Source organism: Phyllobates terribilis, unplaced genomic scaffold (assembly GCF_046119375.1).
Source record: "Phyllobates terribilis strain yellow unplaced genomic scaffold, ASM4611937v1 Scaffold_11__3_contigs__length_659146591, whole genome shotgun sequence".
Taxonomy (NCBI): Eukaryota; Metazoa; Chordata; class Amphibia; order Anura; family Dendrobatidae; genus Phyllobates; species Phyllobates terribilis.
Window position 1 is genome coordinate 187825789 of NW_027362771.1, and position 26011 is coordinate 187851799.

General features: G+C 43.5%; 1 protein-coding gene across 1 annotated transcript in view; it reads right to left on the reverse strand.

The window, feature by feature from the left end:
• The window catches only part of NAV3 (neuron navigator 3), an 837776-nt gene that overhangs the window by 549303 nt on the left and 262462 nt on the right, over positions 1–26011 (reverse strand). The gene's annotated exons all lie outside the window — the stretch shown is intronic.

Genomic DNA, 26011 nt, shown 5'->3' on the forward strand with positions numbered 1-26011 from the left:
TGGGAGACCCACTCCCCAATAATGGGAATAAAGTTTTTTATATGCTGTACTGTATGGCTCTTGTAAGGGGCATTAAAATTGTCTTGTTAAACTACTGTGACCTCCACGTCTCTTCCAAGGGTCATTGATATCGTCTTTTTATTCCACTGGGACCTCCACGTCTCTTCCAAGGGGCATTAATATGGTCTTTTTATTCCACTGGGACCTCCACGTCTCTTCCAAGGGGCATTAAAACCATCTTGTTAAACCACTCTGAACTCCACGTCTCTTCCAAGGGGCATTAAAACTGTCTTGTTAAGCTACTGTGACCTCCACGTCTCTTCCAAGGGTCATTGATATTGTCTTTTTATTCCACTGGGACCTCCACCACTCTTCCAAGGGGCATTGATTTTGTTTTTTTATTCCACTGCGACCTCCACCACTCTTCCAAGGGGCATTGATATTGTCTTTTTATTCCACTGGGACCTCCACCACTCTTCCAAGGGGCATTGATATTGTCTTTTTATTCCACTGGGACCTCCACGTCTCCACAAAGGGGCATTAAAACTGTCTTGTTAAACCACTCTGAACTCCATGTCTCTTCCTAGGGGCATTAAAACCGTCTTGTTAAACCACTCTGAACTCCACAGCTCTTCCAAGGGGCATTGAAATGTTGTTTTTAATTACCTCTAACCTCCACGACTCTTCCAACGGGCATTGCGTTTCCTCCTAATTTTAGTCAGCTTTTGCTTTTCAATGCATAGGCGAACACTAAGGGAGACCCACTCCCCAATAATGGGTAGAAGGTTTTTAGCACGCTATAATCCACGTCTGTTTCAAGGGGCATTGCAGTTCCTCATAATTTTTGGAAAGCCTTCCATTCACTGCTTAGGCCAACAGTGTACAGGAGACCCACTTGCTATAAATGGAAAAAAACGGTTTAGTTAAGGCCCTCTAACCTCCATGTCACTTCCAAGGGGCATTGGAGTGCCTCAAAATTTTTGGTAGGCATTGCACTCACTGTATGCCCTATAACTGTGTAGCCGAACCGCTCTTTTTGGTACAGAAAGATATCCTACAAGACATGTGTGGTTGACTGGCCTGATATTGATGTGAATGGTCCCTGTTCCTCCTGCTCTTTCTCCTTTGCCACCACCTCATACATCATTCATCACCTGAAGCTTTGTTTTAACGGGAGTCATAGAACTGGGATAGTAGCAGGAAAACATCCAGCAATCCTCGGAGGAGGTAGGATATGCGCCAAAACGCTGACCACCTCAGGCCTAGCCGCTACTACATACATGCGCTTGCATTCCAAGGAACAGAAAGCTAAGGAGATGGATGGCCTCATGTTCATTAATAATTTACTCATTGTGTAGGAGGCCGACCACTGCTGCTGTCTACCTTCTGAACTTTGTGTTGAAGCCTGATTGACCCAGGATCCGCAATCCTCTATGTCTAGAGGACGTGTTGCATCCCAGTGTCCAACTGTGTCCCGGCTTCCACAACATTAACCCAGTGTGAAGACGTCAGTGAGATGGACCACCCCTGGCCACATTCACTTGTCCACGTGTTTGTTGTTAGGCTGTCCTTCCCACTAAATGCACTGGGGAGGGCACAAGTAATGTTTTGGTATGCGCGCTTGTGTATAAGGCGCACCGGGACAAATAGGGGTGGCTGGGGACTGTTTATGGACACCCGGCCGCCCCCAGGCGGCTGGGGACCGTGTGTGGGCACCCGGCCGCGGGGCGGCTGGGGACCGAGTATGGACACCTGGCCTCCTGTCAGCAGGGGAACAAGCGTGGACACCCAGCCGCCGGGCGGCTGGGGACTGAGTATGGATACCAGGCCACCAACGCAGCCATGACGTGGTGGCCAGATTCCACCTCCACATGCCTAACAGGCCCAATTTCAAGTGCAAGCAAGCAAGCAGTATGGTATTGCAGCCTGGGGGTGGGTGGGTGGCAGGCTGCATACTTGCACTTGCATTGCAAGGAATGGGGGAGGTACAATTGAACACTGCCCTGGGACAAGGACTTGAACGGGGATAGTTGCAAGTCTGCAACGACAGGTGCAGGGCGGGAGGTATCTTCGCATGTGCCATGAACAGGGGATTGGCGTGCACACACTACAGCGGAATAAGCTGTCCTTCCCACTAAATGCACTGGGGAGGGCACAGGTAATGTTTTGGTATGCGCGCTTGTGTATAAGGCGCACCGGAACAAATAGGGGCGGCTGGGGACTGAGTATGGATACCAGGCCGTCGATGCAGCCATGACATGGTGGCCGGCATCTGCCTCCACAAGCCTAAAAGGCCTCATTTCAAGTGCAAGCAAGCTAGCAGTATGGTATTGCAGCCTGGGGGTGGGTGGGTGGCAGGCTGCACACTTACGCTTGCATTCCAAGAAAACAAAGCAGATGCTAACTTCTATCATCATCATCATGCTCCTCACCTTGGCACTCTCAACTCCCCTGATGGAGAAGCCAGGGCCCACCGGAGGAGTCTCTGGTAGTCTGGTGGGCTCGTTCAATGCTGCCCTAAAGCAGGCCAGGCTAAGAAAAGTGTGGGGAAGGTTCCCGGGACAAATAGTGGTGGCTGGGGACTGAGTATGGAGACCTCGCTGCCGACGCAGCCATGAGGTAGTGGCCAGCTTCGGCCTCCTCCAAACTAAAAGGCCCCATTTCAAGTGCAAGCTAGCAATATAGTATTGCAGCCTGCGGGAGGGTGGGTGGTTGGCTGCATATTTGCGTTTGCATTGCAAGGAATGGGGGAGGTACAATTGAACACTGCCCTGTTAAAATGACATTTTCCGGTGAATGCATTTGTCACGGTTGAAAGCAATACAAAAGTGCAAAAACGCATAAAAAATGCTACTTGTGAACATAGCCCAAGGTGTGGAGGAGTATTTTTGTTTTTGGTTATTTATTTTACCTTATACACAAGTCTTTACTCTGGAAAGGATGTTCCTTAACATATTTCACAGGAAAACAGTTTCAGTTTCGTTTTTGAATGTTTTATTGTGAGTCTGTAAAAGTGGCTTAATACCTCTGACCACGTTGTTGACAGCAGTGACCTGGGGGTCAGAAATGCTTCCTGGGGCGATCCCCATGCTGTCCCTATGTCATTTGAGCACTGTCACTATCGTTTTTGGGCACTTTTTAGGCTTTCTACAGACTGCCAGGGGTGCCGCCGCAAAAATGCTCGGGTCTCCCATAGACTAACATTGGGCTCATTTCTCGGGTCGAGCACCCGAGTATCACGGTGAGCTCGGCCCGAACTTCGAGCACCCGAGCATTTTAGTGCTCGCTCAACACTAGTTTTCACCGTTTAACCCCTGTACAGGGATCTGAACTTAAACAGGGTCTCTGGGCTGGGGTCTTGATATAAGCTGCTGTCAAAACCAAAAGGGCAGCAAAGGTACAAAATCGTCAGGCAGGAGAAACATCAATAAAAAAGCTGAGGTCAAAATAGGAAACCACAAGTATTATGCAGGAGCAGAATCCACAGACCTTAACAGAGGAACACAAAGCTATGTCTGGCAGCTTCCAGCAGTAAGCTGGAGGCCTTAGTAGGGTGTGGTGCTTTCCAATTGGCTGGATCAGGGAGGTGATAACTCCAGCTAGAAATCACACACATCCATACTGTCAGACTGGAGAGCACTACAGGCCCCAGCCACCATAACCTTAGTGCCACCAGCAGAGTGAATACGGCGCTGCCTAGAGACAGAAGCAGATGCAAGTTCTGGTGGAGATGTGACAGAACAGTGTTGTTACATAGTATATGTACTGTTTATATAAAACTGTGTCCAGATATATCACTTGTGCATGGCAGGTTCCTTTAAGATTAAGCCACGAACAACCAAGTTGAGCTCTTTGTCCAATAGCCACCGCTTTTCAATATTCTCACTCGTATTTCTTTTGTGAACTTTTGTTCTTACTTCCTTTGATGACATCACAATGGAGCAATGCTTAGTTCTGGTGTTATAAGTTACACTTGGTGTGCACAACCATTTTTGGTCCAAAGGCCACATTGTCATACTGAACAAATCCGTGGGCAGCACTAAAAATTAGAGGTATATTACCTTCTGTGACATTTATAGCATATCGAAAGTATATAACATAAATGTCTGATTAGTGCAAATTCTACTTACGGGACCTCTAACTCCAAAAATCAGCACTAAATTGGTAAATGGTATGGTCACACTGAGTTTTTTTTAAATATATTGTGCTTCTAAATCCACATAAAAAATTACGTCAAATACTCTTTGAATAAGTTTCTGAAAGATTTTAATGGGAAAAGCTCCTTTAGTGGACACAGTGCTGTTTTTTCTCGTTATTTTTAACATTTCACAGTAAAACTAATAAGAAGCTTATTCAAAGAGTATTTAAAGCATTTTTAATGTGGTTTTGCAGTAAAAAAAAGCTTCAAAATCCTTGTAAAGAGGTCATGCATGCAGATGGCTCTGTATAACAAGCTATGGGTAGAGATGAGTGAACCCGAACTTAAAAGTTGATCATTTGTACCGGACAGTAAGTGTCCGGTGGTAAATGCTGAACATGGACTTTCTCCCGAAGTCCGTTGCAATGTTCGGAGTTCAAGGGGAAGAGAGAGAGAGAGAGAGGGAAGGAGAGAGGGAGAGCGATCGCACTTCCACGGGTCCACTCATCGTTAGTTATGGGTTTTGTACTTACTGTCTAATGTTTGAGAACTCCCATAAACTACAGTGGAGGAGTCATCCACACAGTGTCCCCCTTCGTGCTCATGCGCAGGTACACTTCTCTCTGTCCTCCCGAGGGCACAGCAAAGTACTGTAATGCACATGCGCTGGCGCTCTTTGGCTTTTCTATGCGCATACGCAGAACAGTACTTTGCTCTGACCTTGGCAGGGCAGAGAGAAGTGCGCCTGTGCAGGACCGCGAAGGGGAACACTGTGTGGATGACGCAGGACGCGTCAACCACACGAAGCAGAGAAGGAAGATGGCATTGCAAGAAGAGAGGAGGCATCAAATGAAGACCAGCGACGCCCATCGGACCGCCCCGAGTGGGTGTAATAAAAGGTGTTTTTTTTGCCTTGCAGGGCAAATTGAAGCCATATATACAGCATAATAGAATGCTGTCACATGGGGCTGAAAGATGGTGGTCATAGGTTATATGGGAAAAAACCTGGTGACAGGTTCCCTTTAAGCACTACAGATTACTGGTACAAGAAAACTTGTCTCTGTATCAGAGCTTTAGGACCCCCAGACTCACTATACATACTGATTGTGAAAAATACAATGCAGCCTATCTTCCAGCAGGCTGTCAAGGGTGATGCTTTCCAGGTCATTGAGTTGGAAGATTTGAAAGTTGGTCCTCTCCAAGAATATAACTTTGTATTTTCTATCTCATCATTTCACAATGGAATATTTTCTATGACCTGACAGCCTGGCTTGTATTTCTACATAGACTTGCTAAGCTCTGATACTCATGCAGACCTATGCATGCTGATGATGCATATGAGCTAATCTAGAGCTCTATTAAAGTACACAGCAACAACTGATGCAATTAACATAGGAAGGTCACAGACTATAATTGAATTGTCAAAGCATGACTCATGACATTAATTGAGTTTTTAATGGCCTCAAATGAACAATTGCCATTGTGGTCGAGTTCGATTTTAGTTCTTCACCAAAAACACTTCTAGAATGTTCTTTATACAGTGGGAGACTAGTTCATTATATGTCACCGGTCTTTCCTATAAAAAAGGGCAAGTGTAACAAGGGAAATATCATATAAATAAACATGCAAAAAATTAAATTAGGATTGAGAAATGAACTCCCCAACCAACCTCAATGAAGAATAACTGGATTATTGCATTCACGTTTGCTAATCCAATTACACAATTTAATCGATCGCAGGTAGTATTTTGTGCATATAAATAATTACTTTGACCATGTTTAGTACCTGGTGACTTCATATTTAGGTATCAGTAATTTAATAACAAAGCTCTTTATATTTTTCATTATGTTAATTTGCGGTGTGTAGTTAAACATGGTTATGGCAGTATATATTAAGAAAAAGCTTTCAGGCACTGCTGTCACTGTGTATAATCAATTGTCCTTCAGGCCGCCATAAGTAACAGTTCACTGCACAAATCAGAAATCATATGGTGGAGATTGAAAGATGTTTTCGGATTGTTTTTCTGCTTCTGGAACTGGGTGCCTTGACTGTGTGCAAGACATCATGAAATCTGAAATTTACTGATCGGATTAATTATTTTTATATTTTGATAGATCGGGCTGAACGCGGCGATACCAAATATGAGTATTTTTTATTTGGTTTTTCAGTTGTTTTATTTTGAATGTAGTGAAAGGGAGGTGATTTGAACTTTTCTATTTCTTAAATATTTTTAAAAATATTTTTTTTTACTTTTCACTTGCTTCAATAGTCTCCATAGGAGGCTTGGAGCTGCGATCATCTGATCGCTTGTGTTACACATTGTAACAAAAATGCTCATTTGCTATAAACGCTGACCACTGGGCAGCACTCACAACATATCGGCAATGATAACCACAGGGTTCTCCTGCAGACACCCATACAAGTCTTTGGGTGCGTATGAAACATTGGACTGCACTCAGATGTTATCCAAGTGCAGTCCGATTACCGGGGATGCCGGCAATGTAGAAGATGGAGACATTAATTTCTGCTTCTCCTCAGCACCTATGCAGCGATTCTCTCTTGTGATTCTCTCACAATGAACTGACACTCGGCTCAAACTCTAAAAGAGTTTGAGATGAGTGTCATTTGTATAATCGGCCTCCCGCTGTGTATAGATGGCTACGTGCGGCCTCCCGCTGTGTATAAATGGCTACGTGCGGCCTCCCGTTGTGTATAGATGGCTACGTGCGGCCTCCCGCTGTGTATAGATGGCTACGTGCGGCCTCCCGCTGTGTATAGATGGCGCCGTGCGGCCTCCTGCTGTGTATAGATGGCGCCGTGTGGCCTCCCGCTGTGTATAGATGGCTACGTGCGGCCTCCCGCTGTGTATAGATGGCTACGTGCGGCCTCCCGCTGTGTATAGATGGCTATGCGCGGCTTCCTGCCATCTATACACAGCAGGGGGGCGCACGGTGCCATCTATACACAACAGGGGGCCGCACGGCGCCATCTATACACAGCAGGGGCCGCATGGCGACATCTATACACAGCAGAGGGCCGCACAGCGCCATCTATACACAGCAGGGGGCCGCATGGCACCATCTATACACAGCGGGAGGCCGCACGGCGCCATCTATACATAGTGGGAGGCCGCACGGCGCCCCCCCCCAGAGACAGAAGGAGGCCGCACGGCGCCAACTATACTCAGCAGGAGGCCGCACGCAGTCACGCATGCAGACACGCACACACAAACATATACAGACCTATACATACACGCATAAACACATTTGAAACACAAAAATACATATAAACAGACATCACACAATGATTTCTGCCTGCACACACACACAGACACACATACACACACATACACACACACACACACACAGACTCACCATCCCCCGGCTCCATTCCTCCTGCCTGCTCTGACTTCTCCGTTGCAGCAGTGCAGGCCGGGCGCGCACTGCGTGACGTCACAGCTAGGAGACAAGGCCGCGCACAGGGCCGTGTCTCCTAGCAGTAACGTGGCCAGGCCAGCACAGGGAAGTTAACTGCTGCAGTGCTGGCCCGGCCGATGAAGAAGTAGCGGCCTTGCGCCGCTGCTGGGGGAGCGGTCCGGGACCCCCCTCCCGCCACTGCTACCGGTATGTGCCGCAGCGGCCCGCACATATAATGAGGGCAATCTGGCATTAGACACCCCGCCCAGAGCCGCGGGCCCCCTGCAGGCTCGGGGCCCCGGGCGGTAGCCCGGATTGCCCTCATTATAATCCGCCTATGATTGGTGTTTTTGCAACAGCTATTTCAGTTTGATATATGTAATAACTGTTGGACACAGTAATGTTTCTGCCTTGAAATGAGGTTTATTGTACTAACAGAAAATGTGCAATCTGCATTCAAACAAAATTTGACAGGTGCATAAGTATGGGCACCTCACCAGAAAAGTGACATTAATATTTAGTAGATCCTCCTTTTGCAAAAATAACAGCCTCTAGTCGCTTGCTGTAGCTTTTAATGATTTCCTGGATCCTGGATGAAGGTATTTTTGACCATTCCTCTTTACAAAACAATTCCAGTTCAGTTAAGTTTGATAGTCGCCGAGCATGGACAGCCCTCTTCAAATGATATTCAAGTCTGGGGACTGGGAAGGCCATTCCAGAACAATGTAATTGTTCCTCTGCATGAATGCCTGAGTAGATTTGGAGCGGTGTTTTGGATCATTGTCTTGCTGAAAGATCCATCCCCTGCGTAACTTCAACTTTGCCACTGATTCTTGAACATTATTGACAAGAATCTGCTGATACTGAGTGGAATCCATGCGTCCCTCATCTTTAACAAGATTCCCGGTGCCGGCATTGGCCACACAGCCCCAAAGCATGATGGAACCTCCACCAAATTTTACTGTGGGTAGCAAGTGTTTTTCTTGGAATGCTGTGTTTTTTTGCCGCCATGCATAACGCCCTTTTGTATGACCAAACAACTCAATCTTGGTTTCATCAGTCCACAGGACCTTCTTCCAAGAAGAAATTGGCTTCTCCAAATGTGCTTTTGCATACCTCAGCCGACTTTGTTTGTGGTGTGCTTGCAGAAACGGCTTCTTTCGCATCACTCTCCCATACAGCTTCTCCTTGTGCAAAGTGCGTTGTATAGTTGACCGATGCACAGTGACACCATCTGCAGCAAGTTGATGCTGCAGCTCTCTGGAGGTGGTCTGAGGATTGTCCTTGACTGATCTCACCATTCTTCTTCTCTGCCTTTCTGATGTTTTTCTTGGCCTGCCACTTCTGGCCTTAACAAGAACTGTCCCTGTGTTCTTCCATTTCCTTACTATGTTCCTCACAGTGGAAACTGACAGGTTAAATCTCTGAGACAGCTTTTTGTATCCTTCCCCTGAACAACTATGTTGAATAATCTTTGTTTTCAGATCATTTGACAGTTGTTTTGAGGAGCCCATGATGCCACTCTTCAGAGGAGATTCAAACAGAGAACAACTTGCAAGTGGCCACTTTAAGTAGCTTTTCTCATGATTGCATACACCTGGCTGTGAAGATCAAAGCTCAATGAGGTTACAAAACCAAAAAAGTGCTTTAGTAAGTCAGTAAAAAGTAGGTAGGAGTATTTAAAACAAGAAAATGATAAGGGTGCCCATACTTATGCACCTGTCAAATTTTGTTTGAATGCAGATTGCACATTTTCTGTTAGTACAATAAACCTCATTTCAAGGCAGAAACATTACATATATCAAACTGAAATAGCTGTTGCAAAAACACCAATTGTTAGAAAACATTAAGCTTAAGATTAATAGGGGTGCCCAAACTTTTTCATATAACTGTATAGTGTGACCGTAAAAGAATGGTAAAAAATAAAAAATATATACTTACCTTCTGATGGCCTGCTGACGTCAGCGGTCGCGTGACCCGTCACATGACTAAATGACGTCACGGCAGGTCCTTTTCAGACCATCGCGAGCTGCCGGCAAGCCAGGACGCATCGGATAAAGACACCGGGGGCCATCAGAAGGTAAGTATAATATTTATTTTTTATTTTATTCTTTTTTTCCAGGTTCTATTGTACCCGGGTCCGGAGGAGAGTCTCCTGTCCTCCACACCCGGGTACCATCCGCACATTGAAACGCATGGATTCCACATGTACAGATGCAGTGATGCGGATTCCATGCGTTCCAATGCAAGTCAATGGCGGCGAAAACGCAGCGCTTCCGCAAAATAATTGGTAATGCTGTGGATTTTTCCGCAATGATAATCCGCAGCGGAAATTTCCGCAGCATGTACACAGCACATGCGGATTATCATTGGGGGACACGGCAGGCCTTCTACCAAGCGTTTTTTAAGCGTTTCTGCAGCGGAATTGCCGCTGCGGAAACGCTTAAAAAACGCATAGTGGGCACACAGCCTAAAAAAATCTATTATAATTAATATTGTGCCAAATTAATTTCACGTGAACTATCACATGATCTATCACAGGGGATCATGTGACATGTCACGTGATAAATCAGGTGTGTGTGTGTGTGTGTGGGGGGGGGGGCTCGCGCCTTCTAAACTGCCCGGGGCCCTTGCTACTCTTAATCCACCCCTGGTAATAATAAATTGGGTGTTTAAAGCCCAAACTAGATTATACATACAGGAGCTAAAAATGACATGCCCTATAGTAAAAAATATATTTTTTTATTGAGTCAGTGACCCTACAAATCACTTTTTAGTGTACTGAATATTCACTCTAAATATATGAAATGTATGTGATACATAGTCCTATTTATCAGATGAATGGAACTGTCTGCCACCAATCTAGTGCATGCAGATATACCCTTACAAAGGTAGCAGGAGCATGAGCTGTACTAGAGCACTCTCTATTTCTAGGATGGAATTAAAATGGCAGAAATATTACTATCTCAGTATCAATCAAGTTAGGTGTTAATTCCGTCCTAACGGCATACCTCACAGCCCTTTAGAGTGGCCTATACTACTAAAGAGACAAGTGCCTGCAATAGCAACACACATAACCCACATAAAAATGAATTTAAAACATCTAACAATCCCATCTAAGTAATGTGTACAAAAAGGTGCTATATACTTCTCAAATAATGTGTCACTGCTCAAATGTCATAATTAGTGTTGAGCATTCCGATACTGAAATATCGGGTATCGGCCGATATTCGCGGTATCGGAATTCCGATACTTAATTCCGATACTTTTACAATATCGAATACCGGAATCGGAAGTTCCCATAATGCCTGCGCTCTGCAGTGTCTCTGAAGTATGACAAGCTGGATGGCAGCGCTCAGCTGAGATCCAGCCTGTCATCAGAATGCCATCCCAGCGTGGGAGAATTCTCCTGATCATTTAAAAGCCGGCGGGCGGTAAAAAGCCGCCGGCTTTTAAACAATCACACAGCCCCATACTGCTTCCCCGCAGCCTCCCACCCCGATCCTCCGCTCCCCTCGCCACCTCCCATCCCGATCGTAAGTTAGGACCGGGCGGGGAGCGCAGCACCAAGGAGCGGGGAGCGAAGGACCCGGGCGGGGAAGCCGGCAGTGAAAAGACTTCACCGCCGGCTTTCCCGTTCTGTGCTGCGCTTTCCCGCCGGTTATTTCAAATGAACAGCTGAGGTATCAGGTGATGCTGATCAGCTGTTCATTTGAAGTAGCCGCGGTGCCCTCAGAGGGTTCACGTGAGTTCATGCTTGACTGCATTGCATGAACTCACATGAACTTTCCCACGGCCGCACAGGTCAGCCTCACCTCCCAGACGATCAACCCGTCATGATTGGTGTGTGTGGGTGTCTGTGCGTGTGTCTGCGAGTCTGTGCGGGGTGTCTGTGCGTGTGTCTGCGAGTGTGTGCGGGGTGTCTGTGCGGGGTGTCTGTGCGGGTGTGTGCGGGTGTGCGCGGCGTCTGTGCGATGTCTGCGGTGTCTGTGCGATGTCTGCGAGTGTGTGCGGTGTCTGTGCGATGTCTGCGAGTGTGTGCGGTGTCTGTGCGATGTCTGCGGGTGTGTGCGGTGTCTGTGCGATGTCTGCGAGTGTGTGCGTGTCTGTGCGATGTGTGCGGGTGTGTGCGTGCAGGCAGACATAGGCCGATGTGACACTACTACTCCCATCGGCCTATGTCTGTCCCCCGTCCACTCGTGCCAGCAGGATCAGCTCGATGGGAGCAGTAGTTCCCATCAGCCTGATCCTGCTATTTAAATTGCCCTACTGTGTCCCCAATAAATTTTAAATACATGTCATTGGTGGCCAGTGGTTACCTACAATAAATTAGTTCATACATTACCTGTCCCCGCCGATCGCCACCTAAAATAAAGTAAAAAATAAAAAACTACACCTATACTCACCTAGACACCTAATTCCCCGAAGCCATCGATCTCCTGTAATAAAATATAAAATAATAAACCACAACCTTATCCTTACCCCTCCATAGTAGTCCATGAGTGTCCCACGATGATCTCCAGTTTAGAGCAGCCACATAGAATGTGACCGCTCTGAACCGCTGCTGCCGCCGCTAGAATGATGTGGCCGTAAAGCAGCCCCGTCATTGCATAAGCGGGTTCGCCGGAGTTCAGGCAGCGCTGCTCCGGTTAGCTCCTTTACGGCCCTGCTGTATCGTGAGAAATTCCCACGGTACAGCAGTGCCGTAAAGGAGGTCTCCGTAGCTGCGCAGCCTGAATGGACTCCGGTGACCTCAGTCAGTGGCTCCCGCTGCTGGGAGCGGACGTGTTCCCGGCAATGTGAGCTTACAGCAGCCATGCACAGCTGTCACCATCTCCAGATGTGACAGCTGTGCATGGGAGATCAGCGCAGGAACGTGGACAGGTAACTATTTTTTTTTAGTAAACTAAGAATTAAATAAAATTGTGTGTTTTATTTCAAATAAATTATTTTTTTCTGGGTGTAGTGTGTTTTTTCTTTTTAACACTTTGTAGGTTAGTAATGGGGGTGTCTTATAGACGCCCATCATTACTAACCTGGGCTTCATGGCAGCTGGCGCTGACATGAACCCCAACCCTATTACCCCCTGCCACCGCACCAGGGCAGCGTGGAAGAGCGAGGCTAAGTGCCAGAGTTGGCGCATCCTGTGGATGCGCCATTTCTGGGGCGGCTGATGGCTGGTGTTTCTAGCCTGGGAGGGGGCCAATATTCATGGCACCCTTCCTGGGCTATTAATATCAGCCCCCAGCTGTCTGCCTAGCCTTTGCTAGCTATTAAATAGGGGGTACCCCACGTCATTTTTATGGGGGGGTCCCCCATTTTAATAGCTAGTAAAGGCTAGGTATTCAGCTGAGGGCTGATATTAGTAGTCTGGGAAGCTCCGTGGGTATTACCCACTTCCCAGGCTTCAAACATCTGCCCCACGCCAATTTTTTTTTAAATAAATCCTTTATTTTAACACTAAATGACATTTGAGGAGTTAATAAAGATGCAGTCCCTAAATTATTATTTATTTTTTAATTAATTTTTCCCAAAAATTTTGACGTGGGCTTTGCCATATTTTTGTATGCCAGCCAGGTACAGCATCCAGCTTCTATGAACGCGCCATTTTCCAGGGTGGCTGCGGACTGCAATTTGCACTGGGGGGGGGGGGGGGCAGAAAGCTTGGGCCTCCCTGCGCTGCAGATTCCATCCCCCAGCTGCCTAGTTGTACTAGGCTGGACACACAAATAGGGAGAAGCCCCACGTATTTTTTTTTAAATTATTTCATGAAATTCATGAAATAATAAAGAAAAAAAGGGCTTCCCTATATTGTTGTGTCCGGCCAGGTACAAATAGGCAGCTGGTGGTTGGGCGCAGCCCGTTCCTGCCTGCTGTACTTGGCTGGACACAAATATAGTGCGAAGCCCCACGTCAATTTTTTTTTAATTATTTCAGGAAATTCATGAAATAATTAAAAAAAAATTGATGTGGGGCTTCGCCCTATATTTGTGTCCAGCCAGGTACAGCAGGCAGGAACGGGCTGCGCCCAACCACCAGCTGCCTATTTGTACCTGGCCGGACACAACAATATAGGGAAGCCCTTTTTTTAAAAAATTATTTCATGAAATAATTTAAAAAAAATTGACGTGGGGCTTCGCACTATATTTGTGTCCAGCCAGGTACAGCAGGCAGGAACGGGCTGCCCCCAACCACCAGCTGCCTATTTGTACCTGGTTGGACAAAACAATATAGGGAAGCCCTTTTTTTCTTAATTATTTCATGAATTTCATGAAATAATAAAAAAAAAAAATACGTGGGGCTTCGCCCTATTTTTGTGTCCAGCCAGGTACAACTAGGCAGCTGGGGACTGGAATCCACAGCGCAGGGAGGCCCAAGCTTTCTGGGCCCCACCCGCTGCAAATTGCAGTCCGCAGCCACCCCGGAAAATGGCGCGTTCATAGAAGCGCCATCTTCTGGCGCTGTACCCAACTCATCCAGGGCCCTGGTGCGGTGGCTCACTGGGTAATAAAGGGGTTAAGGCCAGCTTGGCATTATCAGCTGGCCCTAAGCCCGAAATTCATGGGGTCACGCCAATATTAGACATGACTACCATGAATTTCTAGTAAAGTATTTAAAAAAAACACAACACCCAGAAAAAAGTCCTTTAATTGAAAACACACAATTCTTTATTGTTCTAAATTAAACTATACTTACCATCACGCCCATTCCAGCTGAAGCCAACGATCTCCTGCAATAATAGAAAAATAATAAAGCAACCTCATCCTTACCTTTCCATGGTTCCCACGACAGCTTCAGCTCTGCTACATCGAGATGACAGGCTGGACCGCAGCAGAACGCTGCCATCCAACCTGTCATCCCGCAGACACTGAGAAGCGCAGGCTTGCTTGCGCTCCTCAGTGTCTCTCTGTGACGGCATAAAGATGATCCGAGGTCATGTCCAATGAACTCGGCTCACCTCATGCACGTCACTGACAGCGTGGGAAAATTCTACTGCACTCAGCGCTTCAGCATGAGAATTTTCCCACGCTGTCAGTGACGTGAATGAGGTGAGGTCATGTCCAATGTCATCTCGATGCGCCATTTCTGGGGCGGCTGACGGCTGGTGTTTCTAGCCTGGGAGGGGGCCAATATTCATGGCACCCTTCCTGGGCTATTAATATCAGCCCCCAGCTGTCTGCCTAGCCTTTGCTAGCTATTAAATTAGGGGGGACCCCACGTCATTTTTTTGAGAGGGTCCCCCATTTTAATAGCTAGTAAAGGCTAGGTATTCAGCTGGGGGCTCATATTAGTAGCCTGGGAAGCTCCGTGGGTATTACCCCCTTCCCAGGCTTCAAACATCTGCCCCAGCCGTCTGCTTAACCTCCGCTAGAGACTAAAATTACGGGGAACCCCACGCCAATTTTTTTTTAAATAAATCCTTTATTTTAACACTAAATGACAAGTACAGTAAGCAACACTGTCACTGTACTTCATATATATGTGACTGACATGTTTCTATCTATCTAATCTATGTGTGATTCTGTATTCTTTCTATTCTAAATTGTCGGGTACCGATGCTGAATTGCCGGCTGGCTTTTTTAAAGAGACGGTGCATGAAAACACAATTATTTTTTTAAATAAATCCTTTACACTAAATGATAAGTACAGTAAGCAACACTGTCACTGTACTTCATATATATGTGACTGACATGTTTCTATCTATCTAATCTATGTGTGAAGCTCTATTCTTTCTGTTGTAAATTGTCGGGTACCGGTGTATGCCGCTGATGAATTGCCGGCTTTTCTCGTAATACATTCTACATTATTCTTAGTTGTTTTACTTCATGTAGAATTAACCTACAAGGAAAGAAAAGGTTTATTTTCATTCCGATATTTGTGTCCCATTGACTTGCATTGGTTTCCGGTATCGGAATCGGCGATATCCGATACTTTTTGGGTATCGGTCCGATCCAATCCGATACGATATTTCCTGATATCGGAAGGTATCGCTCAACACTACTCATAATATATTCGTAAGGGCAGGTACAGACGGCCGTAGATTTTCTCATCCGAAAGAATCGGGCAGATTAAGCAAATTATACTCTGGTCAAACTCTGATAGCATAGTGTGCTCCGATTCTCTCAGATGAGGAGATGTAGAAAAAAACATTTCTCCATCTTCTCCATTCTGTGATCGCGTGGAAATCGGATTGCACGCAGATGTCCTCTGAGTGCAGTCTGATGGTTCCCATTGACTTGCATGGTTGAGTGCGGTCCAAATATCGGATCAAACTTGGGCATGCAGCAATATTTTCTTCATACTTGTGCACAGTCCCATAGACTAACATTGGTCTGAGGGCGATCAGATGTTTTGTCGGATCGCACTTGGACAGCAAATATGCTCGTCTGCTCCTGCCCAAATACTAACAGGAGCCATATAATGTTAAGGGCTCAAATCATTTTCAAGATACAGTAGCTATATAATGCTAGTTACACTAAATAAATGTATGCAAGCTCACTACATATACACATGCATGTACATTCTCTACATACATGTGCGTGCATACACACGCTAGATTTACTAGTAAGCAAAAGTCACACATGTAACTCACACTGGTATGCACACGTGATACAAACAGACTCAAAGACATATGCATATTTACTATATAAAGGCATGCAAACATGGGCACACCTACTAATTATATGCATGTAAATGAGTGAGAAAGAAGATAACACTTCCTAATTACAACGTGTGACAATTATATTGCAGTCATTTATTATAATGGTAGAAGTCTGATATACTTACTCCCTTGCACTGTAAATTGCTGTAAAGAGAACTGTACTTGTTATTGAGCATATCAGCATTTGCAGACCCGCTGGTTACAGATGACCTGTCACTTGCTAGAAATATGTATTTTTTTACATGATGTAAATGCCCCAGTTGTGCAGAATCTGGAGTCGTTTTCTTTTGTTCCTCCTACTCACCTCTGCTTCTAAGATGACCGTCTTTTTCTTGTGTCCAAATCTAGTCTTTTTATCAAGTAGGTATAGTTTCCAACTCTTCAGTATGGGAGTCTTCATGGGCACCACACCCAGTTGTATATACAGTTATATGAAAAAGTTTGGGCACCCCTATTAATCTTAAGCTTATTGTTTTATAAAAATTGGTGTTTTTGCAACAGCTATTTCAGTTTGATATATGTAATAACTGTTGGACACAGTAATGTTTCTGCCTTGAAATGAGGTTTATTGTACGAACAGAAAATGTGCAATCTGCATTCAAACAAAATTTGACAGGTGCATAAGTATGGGCACCTCACCAGAAAAGTGACATTAATATTTAGTAGATCCTCCTTTTGCAAAAATAATAGCCTCTAGTCGCTTCCTGTAGCTTTTAATGATTTCCTGGATCCTGGATGAAGGTATTTTTGACCATTCCTCTTTACAAAACAATTCCAGTTCAGTTAAGTTTGATGGTCGCCGAGCATGGACAGCCCTCTTCAAATGATCCCACAGATGTTCAATGATATTCAGGTCTGGGGACTGGGATGGCCATTCTAGAACATTGTAATTGTTCCTCTGCATGAATGCCTGAGTAGATTTGGAGCGGTGTTTTGGATCATTGTCTTGCTGAAAGATCCATCCCCTGCATAACTTCAACTTTGTCACTGATTCTTGAAAATTATTGTCAAGAATCTGCTGATACTGAGTGGAATCCATGCGTCCCTCAACTTTTACAAGATTCCCGGTGCCGGCATTGGCCACACAGCCCCAAAGCATGATGGAACCTCCACCAAATTTTACTGTGGGTAGCAAGTGTTTTTCTTGGAATGCTGTGTTTTTTTGCCACCATGCATAACGCCTTTTTGTATGACCAAACAACTCAATCTTGGTTTCATCAGTCCACAGGACCTTCTTCCAAAAAGAAATTGGCTTCTCCAAATGTGCTTTTGCATACCTCAGCCGACTCTGTTTGTGGCGTGCTTGCAGAAACAGCTTCTTTCGCATCACTCTCCCATACAGCTTCTCCTTGTGCAAAGTGCATTGTATAGTTGACCGATGCACAGTGACACCATCTGCAGCAAGTTGATGCTGCAGCTCTCTGGAGGTGGTCTGAGGATTGTCCTTGACTGATCTCACCATTCTTCTTCTCTGCCTTTCTGATGTTTTTCTTGGCCTGCCACTTCTGGCCTTAACAAGAACTGTCCCTGTGTTCTTCCATTTCCTTACTATGTTCCTCACAGTGGAAACTGACAGGTTAAATCTCTGAGACAGCTTTTTGTATCCTTCCCCTGAACAACTATGTTGAATAATCTTTGTTTTCAGATCATTTGACAGTTGTTTTGAGGAGCCCATGATGCCACTCTTCAGAGAAGATTCAAACAGGAGAACAACTTGCAAGTGGCCACTTTAAGTAGCTTTTCTCATGATTGCATACACCTGGCTATGAAGTTCAAAGCTCAATGAGGTTACAAAACCAAAAAAAGTGCTTTAGTAAGTCAGTAAAAAGTAGGTAGGAGTATTTAAAACAAGAAAATGATAAGGGTGCCCATACTTATGCACCTGTCAAATTTTGCTTGAACGAAGATTGCACATTTTCTGTTAGTACAATAAACCTCATTTCAAGGCAGAAACATTACTGTGTCCAACAGTTATTACATATATCAAACTGAAATAGCTGTTGCAAAAACACCAATTTTTATAAAACATTAAGCTTAAGATTAATAGGGGTGCCCAAACTTTTTCATATAACTGTATAGTATTTATATACAGCAGCACTTACACTAATTAAAAAGAATTCCATATCTATGATAAGTGAAAGGTCCTCTTTAAAAAGGATTTGAAGCTAGTTAGAAGGTCTTAGCAACAGTGGAGGATTCAGTGAGTTGTTAGTGGTCACAGCAGGGGCGTACAAAGAAATCATGGGGCCCCATAGCAGAAGTTCTAATCACCCCCTTACCCTCCAAAAAATAATAATAATAATTGTCGGGGTCACAGAAGAGCTTATCTTACAACTTTCCAACCTTTACATTATCATTTACCTCCAGCTAAAGTCCTAGATTCATCTTTTATTGCCACCATGAAGTATGATGCCAACAAAAGTGCCCTCCAAACACAGTATGATACCCCCATGGTGAATTCCTCCACATGCACAGCATAATGACCCTACTGTACCCCACCTCAACTCCCAAGGCAAAGTATGGTGACCCCAACACAGTATGATCCCCCACAGTATAATGGGCCTTCATATCTTCCATATAGTATAATGCACTCGCCATGGTCCTCCATATAATATAATGCACTTGCCATGGTCCTCCATACAATATAATGCACCCCCCATGGTCCTCCATACAATATAATCCACCCCCCATGGTCCTCCATACAATATAATGCACCCCCCATGGTCCTCCATACAATATAATGCACCCCCATGGTCCTCCATACAATATAATGCACCCCTCATTGTCCTCCATACAATATAATGCACCCCCATGGTCCTTCATACAATATAATGCACCCTCTATGGTCTTACATACAATATAATGCACCCCCATGGTCCTCCATACAATATAATGCACCTCCCATGGACCTCCATACTTTATTATGGGCACCAGTCGCTGACTGGAAAAAATAAATACAATACTCACCTCTCCTCGTTCCACGCGATACGCCGGTCTCCTGAGCATGTGGTGTGAAGTGCCACATATCTCAGATCAGCAGGCTCACTGAAATGACGTCATTGCACCTGCTGCTCTGAGACGTCAGACACCAAGGAAGAATGATGGGGATGGAAGCGTCTGCTGATACTCACTCCTTCATCATCATTGCTCGCGCTGACGGCCGGCACACTAGCAATGATGATGGAGGAGGGAGCGTCAGCAGACTCTTCCACCCCCATCATTCTGTACGGGCAGGCGGTGCGAACGCTGATGGGCGGAGTGCGGGCGCTGATGAGCGGAGGGGTGGCCCTCCCCGGCTCACATGCCCAATAGCAGTGGCGTGGCCTGCCACCATTGGCGGTACGCCACTGGGTCACAGAATGTGTTAGGCCATAGTTTGTTCAAGGAGAGCAGCAGTAATAGCAAGTAGAAACCAGGATGAAAAGTGACAGATTTGATTAATAGTCCCAGCAAGGGGAAAATGAGAACTCTGGTGCCCCAGAACTAATATAAAGAACAGCAAGGGAGCTGGTTTAGCTGTTTATAGATACATGAGTCCGGACAGGTACTGTTGTGGGTTAGTAGAGACAATGAGGCAGTAAACATATAGGCGTGCAGACTGGTTTTTGAAGTATCAGTGAAGAAGTACAGAGGTTGCCAGGTAAGTTTTGCACTGATGTTAGGGTATAGTAAGCAAGTAAGCTATAGGAAGAATTACATTTCCAAGTATGCAGTGTCCGGCTACCGTACATTATGTCACCTCACGTCATAGTCCCAGGAATAGGACCAGTATATCATTCCCTTTTGAAGGACTCTCTATGGCGTTGCCAAAGTGGTCTCCAGACCAATTTTTAGCCATCACTGTGTACAGGACAAGAGCGGGACTGAAGAGACATAGACCTCCATGCCAGCAACTGTTGCCCCATTCCAGCCTCCAGTCTCCATCTAAAGACAACATGGGCACCAAGTATTTTTCTTTGGACTCCTTACCTTTGTGATACAATATAGTTTTGAAGCCATCCGTTCCAAAATCATTTATCTTGGTCTCATCATTTGATAGTATAGAGTCACAGTAGTCAAAAGATGCTTCAGTTTAGGTCTTAACTTCCATGATCTGTCTGGAGCCTGGACACCTCTGTGAGATGGTTGCTGTTCCATCTTTGCTAAATTTTTGTATCACTTTTGCTTCAGTATTCTGACTGATAAAGCTTTGCTAAGTTACTTCTAACTTTCACCTTTCTTGTTTAAAGAAATGATTTTCTTTCTCTGGTCTTGTGACATTTCTCTTCCATGTAATGCCATTGCTGACAGCATGAAATGGGAAGACGTTTTCTTTGTTAGGTAATGTCCTTTTATAGCCATCTGTATGCTGGACGCCTGTTTAATGAATAAATATACTTATTTGTGGTTGAATTTTTGTTAATTGATATTCTGTAGTTTAAAGTTTTGCTTTGCTCCTAAGAATTTCATTTGGGTGTACTTTTTTTGCTATATGGCTTTGGATGCATTTGTTATGAAAATTACTTTTTTAGGTGTGCAAAATAACAAATCTTATTTGCAATCAATGTACCACATTTGTGGGAGTATTTTGTAGTATGGTATCCTAAGAAAATGTTGATTCTGTAAGGAAACTAAAGATTTTCTGACAAATCTGTTGGGATGTAATCATTTATGCTGAGCTCTGGAGAAGATCTGTATGGAGGAGTGGGCCAAAATCCCTGCTGCAGTGTGTGCAAACTTGGTCAAGAACTACAGGAAACGTCTGACCTCTGTAATTGCAAATAAAAGTTGCTGTACCAAATATTAAGTTCTGTTTTTCTGTTGTATCAAATACTTATTTCATGCAATAAAATTCAAATTAATTATTTAAAAATCATACAATGTGATTTTCTGGTTATTTTTAGATTCTGTCTCTCACAGGTGAAGTGTACCCACGATAAAAATTACAGATCTCTCCATTCTTTGTAGGTGGGAAAACTTGCAAAATCGGCAGTGTATTTTCCCCACTGTATATACTTACATATATGTATACATATATTTTTTTATTCATGAATGCTACATTAAAATGGTATCAAGAAAAATGCATTAGAATAAAGCTACACACAAATGTTATAAAATATGCAGAGATAACAGGAAGTAATCCTCATATAGGCAAGTCCAACAATATTCTTTAACAAAGACAAGCGCGTCAGCACATAATAAATGCAAACCTTGAAACATGCAGTGTATTCATAAATCAAAGCTTTACATCCTGACAGTCACATTTAAAAACATAAAGGATCTGTATGGACTGAGGTAACAAGAACAGAAGATAGTAGAGATTATAGTAGGAAAAATGTGTGAGTTTCATATAGTTATATGATGAAGAAAACTTTCAAAGATCCATCTTCACAGGTGATTAAATAATAAGAAGGTGTATGTGTAAGTTACAATTAAAAAGATATACAGTTGCACTCAAAAGTTTACATACCCCAGCAGAATTTTTCCTTTCTTGGCCTTGTTTCAGAGAATATGAATGATAACAAAAAAACATTTTCTCCACTCATGGTTATTGGTTGGGTGAAGCCATTTATTGTCAAACTACTGTGTTTTCTCTTTTGAAATCTTAATGACAACCAAAAACATCCAAATGACCCTGATCAAAAGTTCACATACCCTGGTGATTTTGGCCTGATAACATGCTCAGAATTTGAATGGCTACTAAAGGTAACTTCCTCACCTGTGACCTGTTTGCTTGTAATCAGTGTGTGGCAATAAAAGCTGAGTGAGTTTCTGGGATCCAGACAGACTCTTGCATCCTTCATCCAGCCACTGATGTTTCTGGATTGTGAGTCATGTGGAAAGCAAAAGAATTGTCAACGGATCTACAGGAAAAGGTAGTTGAACTGTATAACACAGGAAAGGGATACAAAAATATATCCAAAGAATAGATAATGCCAGTCAGCAGCGTTCAAACTGTGATTAACAAATGGAAAATCAGGGGCTCTGTAAAAACCAAACCACGGTCAGGTAGACCAACAAAAATTGCGGCCACAACTGCCAGATAAATTGTTCGGGATGCAAAGAAAAACTCACAAATAACATCAGCTGAAATTCAGGACTCTCTGAAAACTAGTGGTGTGGCTGTGTCAAGATGCACAATAAGGAGGCACTTGAAGAAAAATGGGCTGCATGGTCGAATCACCAGAAGAAAGCCATTACTGCACAAATGCCACAAAGTATCTCGCCTACAATACGCCAAACAGCACAGAGACAAGCCTCAAACCTTCTGGTACAAGGTAATTTGGAGTGACGAGACTAAAATTTAACTTTTTGGCCACAACCATAAACATTACATTTGGAGAGAGGTCAACAAGGCCTATGATGAAAGGAACACTATTCCTACAGCAAAGCACGGAGGTGGATCGCTGATGTTTTGGGGATGTGCGAGCTACAAAGGTACAGGAAACTTGGTAAAAGTTGAAGGAAAGATGAATGCAGCACATTATCAGCAAATACTGAAGGCAAATTTGCACTCATCATCCCGAAAACTGCGCATGGGACGTACTTGGACGTTCCAACATGACAACGATCCAAAACACAAGGCCAAGTCGAGCTGTCATTAGCTACAGCCGAACAAAGTGAAGGTTCTGGAGTGGCCATCTCAGTCTGCTGACCTCACTATCATTGAGCTGCTCTGGGGAGATCTCAAGCTTGCAGTTCATGCTATACAGCCCAGGAATTTACAGGAACTGGAGGCTTTTTGCCAAGAAGAATGGTCAGCTTTACCATCTGAGAAAATAAAGAACCTCATCCACAACTACCACAAAAGACTTCAAGCTGTCATTGATGTTAGAGGGGGCAATACACGGTATTAAGAACTGGGGTATGTGAACATTTTTGTTCAGGATCATTTGGATGATTTTGGTTGTCATTAAGATTTAAAAAGAGAAAACACAGTAGTTTGACAATAAATGGCTTCACCCAACCAATAACCATGAGTGGAGAAAATGTTTTTTTGTTATCATTCATATTCTCTAAAACAAGGCCAAGAAAGGAAAAATTCTCCCGGGGTATGTAAACTTTTAAGCACAACTGTAGATAAGGATAAGATTTAAAAAACGTATATAGAGACCTCTATGGATATTAGAGCTGTGTCTACCTTCTTGCAGAAGAGTGCAAACCTTCAAATCAAAATTCTGGCTCATAGCCATGAAGCTTACACGCATGCCCAGACAGAATAATTAAAGTGAAGTATAACAATTAGTTCTCAAGGATAAGACTGACGGGAGGAGGCTTCCAGGAATCATAATTATGAGAGAATATCTCACCTTTACTACATGTTACAGAACATTACAGAACGCTTGACCAATATCTACAGGCTTAGCCTTGGTTTCTTTTAGCGGAAACTAAACATGATTATATAACAGACTTATAACAAGTAATTTAACATATTAGCAAATTATGGATTATAACAGCTGTATTAATTATTGTCTTTTAAACAATGAATTACACCTTACAATGTCGCAATGTCTGTGTGAATTTCGGGGCAAAGTAAATAAATATTCTTTCATTGTATCCAGAGTTTTTTTCCAGTAAAAGTTAAAAAGAGAAAAAAAAAGTGTCAAATCAGAAAAGCAGAACTTTATGCAATGTGGGATTTTCCACTTAACAGTCTATGAGTAATTGTTCGGGAAAATGAATCCCTATGAATTCTTAGGCATTGTCAGATCACCATCTAAGTTAAGTTGGCCATACACATTAGATGGCTGTTGCCAAATGATGCTTTGGCCGATTGTTCAGCCGACAGCCAACTCGCCCAGTGTTCTCTAATGACAGAAATTGGACATTTGTGATTGACATCTCTTTCAACCATCAGTAGGCCGGCACTCAAATACACATTAGCTCCTTCACGACCTTGAGATTATCTGTTTTTGCTTTTTGCTCCCCTTCTTCCCAGAGCCATAACCTTTTTACTTTTCCATCAATATGGCCATGTGAGGGCTTGTTTTTTGCGAGACAAGTTGTACTTTTAAACGTCACCCTTGATTTTACCATACAGTGTACTGGAAAATGGGAAAAAAAAGTCCAAGTGCGGCAAAACTGCAAAAAAAATGTATTTCCACAATGATTTTTTTTTTTACCATGCTCATTAAATGCTAAAACTGACCCGCCATTATAATTCTCCAGGTCATTAAAAGTTTGCAGATCCCAAACATGTATAGTTTATTTTTTATTTCAGTGGTGAAAAAAATCCAAAGTTTGTATAAAAAGAAGGTGCCATTTTTTCCAAGACCCGTAGTGTCTTCATTTTTCAGAATTTGAGGCTGAGTGACGGCTTAATTTTTGTGTGCCGAGCTGACATTTTCATTGATGCCATTTTGGGGTATATACGATGTTTTCATCACCTGTTATTGCATTTAACCCTAGAACGCATGACCATAAAAATCTACACTTTCACATACCTGGGGCCTTTTAGGCCCGTGTGCAAATAACATGGACTGACTCAAACAAAAATGACAAACAACTATATACCTGAGGAATACCTAGAATTTCAAAATTCTAACTAAAGTAATCTTGCAGAAAATAGAAAACAATTAACAGGGCGGGCCTGCGAGGCCCCAGGTATGCGTTCTAGGGTTAACTGCAGTGTCGCAGCGACCAAAAAAAAATGTAATTCTGGCGTTTTGATTTTTTTTCTCGTTCAAGAACGATATATGGGCCCTTTGCAGTCCAATAATATGTCTACGACAGAAGCAGCTTCCTGCTTTGGAGGTGAAAGTGGGACCCCTTACCAAATGGGCCCTTGTATGGCTGAACAGGTTTCACCATTGGTATGTCCACTCCTGATCTATATATGAGGGGTAGTCAAATTACTGGTGAAGAATCACAAAAACACATAGATACAAAATTAGAAGGTTTTCAAATGTACCAAAATTCTGTTACAAATTGTGCCATAAAATACATATATGTTAAGCGACAAGTTTATTCTTTTTTTTTTATGCACAATACACTATAGTTTTTTAATACCTTACTGACATATGATGTACAGTTACATCATATGGTAGCTCCCTGACTCCTCCTGAGCCCGAATCTGTACCAGAAGATCATGGCTATATTATTCAGCCAACATCTGCCTCCAACAGCCGCACATGGAGATGAGCTCAGCCTTGCCGCAGTTAACCTATTCAATGCCACTGTCAATTATGCAATTACATTGTGGGGTGCCGATGGGTTACTGTGACAGCCAGAAACCTGTCATGACGATACTCCTATGAAAGCGGCCCTAGTGTTCACAGAAAACTGTCATTTTTGCTATATACAGCAATAGTTTGGTATTGCTGTTTATAGCGCAATTGATCGGGTGACTGCAGGATGTCTATAAAATAAAATAAAAAGTTTCAAATAAATGCTTTAAAAGAAATGTAAAAAAAGTATTAAAAGTTTGAATCACCCTCTTTTTCCCCTATGAAAAATTAAGAAATATAAAAAATTTCAAAAATCCTATGTGACATTTCCCCGTTCATAAAAGTCTGTTCTATCAAAATATAAAATTAGTTTACCAGATATCAATAAACTGGTTAACAAGAAAAAAAATCAAAACTCCAGAATTGCAGCTTTTCGGATGCCGCAATACAGCAAAAAATGCAATAAAATGCAATCAAATAATGTTATCAAGCAAAACATCAGCTCAGGGAACAAAAAATAGCTCTCACACAGTCATATCGACCTGAAAATGTAAACAATTACCTGAAGAATCATTTTGCCAGCTTATTTTTACTATATAATAAATGCTGTAAATAAAAAAAGAATAATACAATTGCACTTCTTTTGCTA